Source organism: Heterodontus francisci, chromosome 37 (assembly GCF_036365525.1).
Source record: "Heterodontus francisci isolate sHetFra1 chromosome 37, sHetFra1.hap1, whole genome shotgun sequence".
Taxonomy (NCBI): domain Eukaryota; kingdom Metazoa; phylum Chordata; class Chondrichthyes; order Heterodontiformes; family Heterodontidae; genus Heterodontus; species Heterodontus francisci.
Genome location: NC_090407.1, coordinates 17,308,234 through 17,314,258, shown reverse-complemented (window position 1 = coordinate 17,314,258; position 6,025 = coordinate 17,308,234). Strand labels below are relative to the sequence as shown.

At 43.9% G+C, this 6,025-nt stretch overlaps 1 protein-coding gene across 1 annotated transcript in view; it reads left to right on the top strand.

The window, feature by feature from the left end:
• Positions 1-5,612: 5,612 nt before the first annotated feature.
• The window catches only part of LOC137352011 (period circadian protein homolog 3-like), a 49,269-nt gene continuing 48,856 nt past the window's right edge, over positions 5,613-6,025 (top strand). Inside the window, exon 1 of the mRNA XM_068016989.1 lies at positions 5,613-5,795. The gene's annotated coding sequence lies outside the window, so the exon portion shown is untranslated. The remainder of the gene's footprint in view (positions 5,796-6,025) is intronic.

Below are 6,025 nucleotides of genomic sequence, written 5' to 3'. Positions count from 1 at the left end.
TTAACATGCACACAAGTGTAGTACTGTGCTTTTTATCTCATTTCCAAACTCTACCACCAATTTTCCCCCATGCTCCCTGGCAAAAAAAAAAAGCCTTCAGATGTTTCCTAGGCTGGTATGTGAGGCAAGGGAGGAGATAATGGGGGCTCTGACACAAATTTTCAGATCTTCTCTGACCACAAGAGAGGTACCAGAGGATTGGAGGACAGCGAATGTGCTACCATTATTTAAGAAGGGTAGCAGGGATGAACCAGCTAATTACAGGCCTGTGAGTCTAACATCAGTGGTAGGGAAATTATTGGAAAAAAATTGAGGGACAGGATTAATCTCCACTTGGCGAGGCAGGGATTAATCAGGGATCGTTAGCATAGCTTTGTCGGAGTAGATCGTGACTAACAAATTTGATTGAATTTTTCGAAGGTGACGAGGTGTAGGTGAGTAAAGCAGTTGATGTAGTCTACATAGACTTCAGTCAGGCTTTTGATATGGTACCGCATGGGAGATCGGTGAAGAAAGTAAAGGCTCATGGGATCTGGGGTAATTTGGCAAATTGGCTTAGTGGCAGGAGGCAGAGGTGATGGTCAAGGGTTGTTTGAGAGTGGAAGCCTGTGACCAGTGGTATACTGCAGGGATAGGTGCTGGGACCCTTGCTGTTTGTAGTGTACATTAATGATTTAGACGTGAATATAGGAGGTATGATCAGAAAGTTTGCAGATAACACGAATAGTGAGGAGGAAAGCCTTAGACTACAGAACGATATAGATGGGCGCAGCTGTGGCAGATGGAGTTTAAGCCTGAGAAGTGTGAGGTGATGCACTCTGGAAGGACTAACAAGGCAATGGAATATACAATGAATGGTAGGACCCTAGGGAGTACAGAGGGTTAGGGGGACCTTGGGGTGCTTGTCCATAGCTCACTGAAGGCAGCAGCACCTGTAGATCAGATGGTTAGGAAGGCATATGGGATACTTGCCTTTATTGGGCATAGAATATAAGAGCAGGGAAGTTATGATGGAGCTGTATAAAATGCTTGTTAGGCCCCAGTTGGAGTACTGTGTACAGTTCTGGTCACCACACTAGGAAGGATGTGATTGTAATGGAGAGGGTGCAGAGATGAGTCACCAGGATGTTGCCTGGGCTGGAGCATTTCAGTTATGAAGACAGACTAGATAGGCTGGGTTTGTTCTCCTTGGAGCAGAGAAGGCTGAGGGGGGACCTGATTGAGGTATACAAAATTATGAGGGTCATTGATGGGATAGGTAGCAAGAAACTTTCCCTTGGCAGAGAAGTCAATAACTAGGGGGCATAGATTTAAGGTAAGGGGTAGGAGGTTTAGAGGGGAGTTGAGGAATTGTTTTCACCAGAGGGTGGTTGGAATCTGGAACACACTGCCTGAAGGGGTGGTAGAGGCAGGAATGCTGATGACATTCAAGAAATATTTAGATGAGCACTTGAAAAGCCATAACATACAAGGCTAAGGGCGGGGAAATGGGATTAGTTACAACGGGTGCTTGATGGTCCGCGCAGGCGCGTTGGGCCGAAGGGCCTGTTTCTGTGCTGTAAAACTGACTCTAAAACCTAATGGTTGCAAATACATTCTTACAATATTTGGTACCAGCACTTGGGGTTGCTCTTGGAGCAGAGGTGGCTAATGGGAGATTTGATAGAGGTGTTCACTATCAAAACTATTTATGATTCTGAATAAGGAGTAATTGCATCTAGTGGCAGCAGGGTTAGTAACCAGAGGACACATTTAAAAAAAAAAAAAAAAACCAGAGGTGACCTGAGGAAACACTTTACACAGTGCAGTGATGATCTGAAATGTGCTGCCCAAAAGGGAGCACGTTCATTAGTCTCGTTCAAAAGGGAATTTGATAAATACTTGATGAGGAGAAAAAATAGTGATGGGGAAAGAGCAGTAAATGGATAGATCTACTGAAGAGCCATATGGCTCATCAGCCACATTGCCTTCTGTATTGCATTATTCTGAGCTTTACAACTTGCGTTGATGTGTAGCATCTTTAACACAGTAGAAATTCACAAGCTGCTTCCAAGGTGTAATCGGACACGTGGATGCTGGGACAGAGATGGAGGGATTGAATGCAAGCTCGGTTAAAGGTAGGTTTTTAGCAGGAGAGGGAGATGTATGACGTTTGAGTGGCTTTAAGATATGGGGCCTAAGGTATGTCTGCCAATGGTGAGACAAAAAAGTCTCGAGCTGGAGTGGAGAGTTCTGGGGGTTTTAAGTTTCCAGTAGCTTGGAGATAAGCAAAACCATGAGGGTGTAAAAGACAAGGATGAGAATTACAAATTTCAGGGGAGTGTATTTACGAAGGCCCACCACCACCTCTAGGGTAACTGGCAGTGGGCAATAAGTCTGAGCCTCTGAGCCTCAACAGTGAAGTTCATCTTTGGAGGGTGGGTGTGGGGGAGAAACAAAAGATCAGGATTGACAGATGAATTTAATTTGTAGGAGATGAATGAGCTGAAGTTTATGGATAATGTGGGATGGAAGGGGAGCAATGCAATAGTTAAATCTGGAAGTCACAGGTGCAGGTTTTTTCCTGTGTATACATAGTTTAAGCTCTTGCTCTCATTCTGTCGCTGCAGAATGCTGAACTAGGTATCCTCTTTCTACCAGATTAAAGCTAGCACCAAATCAAATGATAAATTAATGGATTAGTCTCCTTTGAGAAAGTATCTGATCTATTTTTAGTCATTTTTAAACCAAATATCATCAACACCAAAGGGACAAAAGGGCAAGTGCTTCTATTTTTGGTGATCTAGGGTTTGTTGGAGACGAGGGATAGTCTGTAATATAGTTTTTAAATTGAAAATTGCACAGCTCCAGTGCAAGTGTTGCAGCAAATTTACAAGGAAGCAGGGGAGATGAGGTAAACCAAGTATTAGCAGTTAGGTATAGATTATGGAGGAGGTGAATCCATAATGCTACATAATGGATCAGTTCTGAATGAGGGATCCAGTTGGTTTGGGTTTTATGAACTTTTTACTAAGTGCATCAGTATCCAAATAATCACTAGTTGCAAATGAGTTAGATTATATGAAAAATTTGGCATTACATGACTTCCAAAGGAAATTGGATGGCCACTTGAAGTAGGACAATTTGTAGGGCTATGGGGATTGAATTGGGGGAGTGGAACTGACTGGTAGCTCTGCGGAGAGTCGGCATGTACTCTGGTCGATTGGCTGCCCCCTGTGTCGTAAATGACGTATGATTGTACATTTTGTCAACTTTTCCACTAAAGTCCTAAGTCTAGGTAAATTTGTCACAATATAATTACAACCCCCAGATGAGGTTTTGTAGCCCTTCCCCCTCCCCCCCAAAATCTGGTAGGTTTTAATTATAGTATACAGTAACAATAGAAGTGGAGGCCAAGAGCGACGTCTCAATTCATTCCATCTTCTCTGCCTCCGGAGAATCCTTGGCATCAGGTGGCAGGACCGCATCTCCAATACCGTAGTCCTCGAGGCGGCCAACATCCCCAGCTTATACACACTACTGAGTCAGCGGCGCTTGAGATGGCTTGGCCATGTGAGCGGCATGGAAGATGGCAGGATCCCCAAGGACACATTGTACAGCGAGCTCGCCACTGGTATCAGACCCACCGGCCGTCCATCTCTCCGCTTTAAAGACGTCTGCAAACGCGACATGAAGTCCTGTAACATTGATCACAAGCCGTGGGAGTCAGTTGCCAGCGATCGCCAGAGCTGGTGGGCAGCAAGGGGAGAGCCAACTGTGTAACAGCCCCGACAACCAATTTTTTCTGCAGCGCCTGTGGAAGAGTCTGTCACTCTAGTATTGGCCTTTATAGCCACTCCAGGCGCTGTTCCACAAACCACTGACCACCTCCAGGCGCTTACCCATTGTCACCCGAGATAAGGAGGCTAAAGAAGAAGAACAGTAACAAGCTGTTTCCATCATAAATGCAGATCCTGGAATTTATCATGTACAGTTAAAAATAGGACAATATCTTTAACATTGGGTGTGGTGTGCAAAAGTAATTCAGTGCCAATCACCCTTTAACTTGAACCTTACTTCACTTAAATATTACGCTGGATGCTGAGTGTGCAATGCCACAGGAGATTGCCTAGATTATGTTATAACTAGAGTATAATGTAAATAGTACTGACATTTGATTTATCTAACACTATAGTTTTTGACATGGCTTGCTTTTATTTTTAAAAGTCTTTACAAGGTTACAAATGCTTGTGTCCTGGAGCATAGCGGACACCTTACAGGCACTGCTGTTGAGAGTAGAAACTGTGTTCTTCAAACATTTTATCCTGCCATGTCCTTGTCAACCTCTGGTCAACTTGATTGACTGCACTACCCTCCTTCATCTCTGTTGCCCAGTTCCAGGGGACTGCCCTTGCATGAAAAAGAACTACATTTATATAGCACCTTTGGGATGTCCTGAGGTCACAAAAGTGCCTTTGAAAGTACTTTGGAAGTGTAGTCACTTGTAATGGTGAGCCTGTGGAATTCTCTACCATAGAAAGCAGTTGAGGCCAAAACATTGTATGTTTTCAAGAAGGAGTTAAAAATAACTCTTGGGGCGAAAGGGATCAGACGATGTGGGGAGAAAGCGGGAACAGGTTACTGAGTTGGATGATCAACCATGATCATAATGAATGGCGGAGCAGGTTCGAAGGGCCGAATGGCCTACTCCTATTTTCTATGTTTCTATGTAATGTAGGAAATGCGGCAAGCAGTTTGGGCACAGCAAGGATCCACAAGCAGCAATTTGGATGCCAAAACTAAGCTTGAAAACCATTGAGAATACTTTTCCCATGAGGCCTGAGGCTGCTCAGGTCTAATTGCAATGCTCTCAAGGTGCACACGGGCTGTGGGTGCATTCATCCACTGGACCAGAGGCGTGGCCTCCATTATAAACCGAACAATTCATTAGACTTGCAAACCGAGACTGGCTGAATCATTTTCACATTGGTGTCTGTAAGTTTTAGGGTAAGGTGTAGGTTCAGTACAAGTCAAACAGCGAGATCAGAGAAGACAGACTTAGCTGGAGTTCTGAAATCATTTTTGGAGTGATCCTTGGAGACGTTGAAGGTTTAAAAATAATTTGGATTAAATTGCTGGAAAGCATGACAGCTTTAATGGGCATGTAATGGACACACTTAATGTATGACTTGTTACAATCACGTTTTAATATATTAGAGACGTAGTATTGTGTGGAGTAATATCACCAAGCACAGACTTGTTGGCCTGTTTCTGTGCTGTATTTTCTATGTAATATAACAAATTGAACATAATTTTGTTAATCTGTCCTAAGAGACTGGAAGGAAGCTGTGTACAGGTTGAATTGCAAATGTCGTCGTTTAGAGTACATGCAACAAGAGTCAGTGTTCCTGAACTGAAATTCCCTCAACACATGATGCTGCATATTAACAGGCAACAAGAAAACATGCACAGACCACTAATCAGCTCCACGCTGGAGCAGCCTGCCCAATCAAAATACAATAGCTCTCGAATGGGTGGGACCCCTTGTGAGGGGCGACCAATTGGATTGGAGGATACCAATCCCTCAGCTGTCACGTTACAGCAAGCGCGTGAGAGCCCAGGGATCCGGGATTTGATTGACAGGCGCTGCTCCCCGGAGATCCTGGCTCCGCTGACAGCTGCCACTCACTTTCCCCTCCTGCGTTCCTCCACAGCGAGTGGGCAAAGGGCGGAGTAACTTTGATCTTATTCCAGAGACCGACTTGGATCTGCAGCAGGAACTAATCCAACCTCAAGCACGACAGCTGTTCAAACAGGTACAGAACACGGTAAATGTATTTTTTTTTGAGGGGGGTGGGTGATTTTTTGTTGCATTAAAACCAACAAAGGAATTGCATTCTGATTTGTGCAGCTAATCATTTAACTTTAGAAAGATTTATACCCTCGAAGATTAATATACAATTCTGTGGAGAATGTTCAGTTGTTTATTGCAATGCATTTATCTGTAATAAACCACAGGAATAATCTCAAATATCGAGGTTGAATA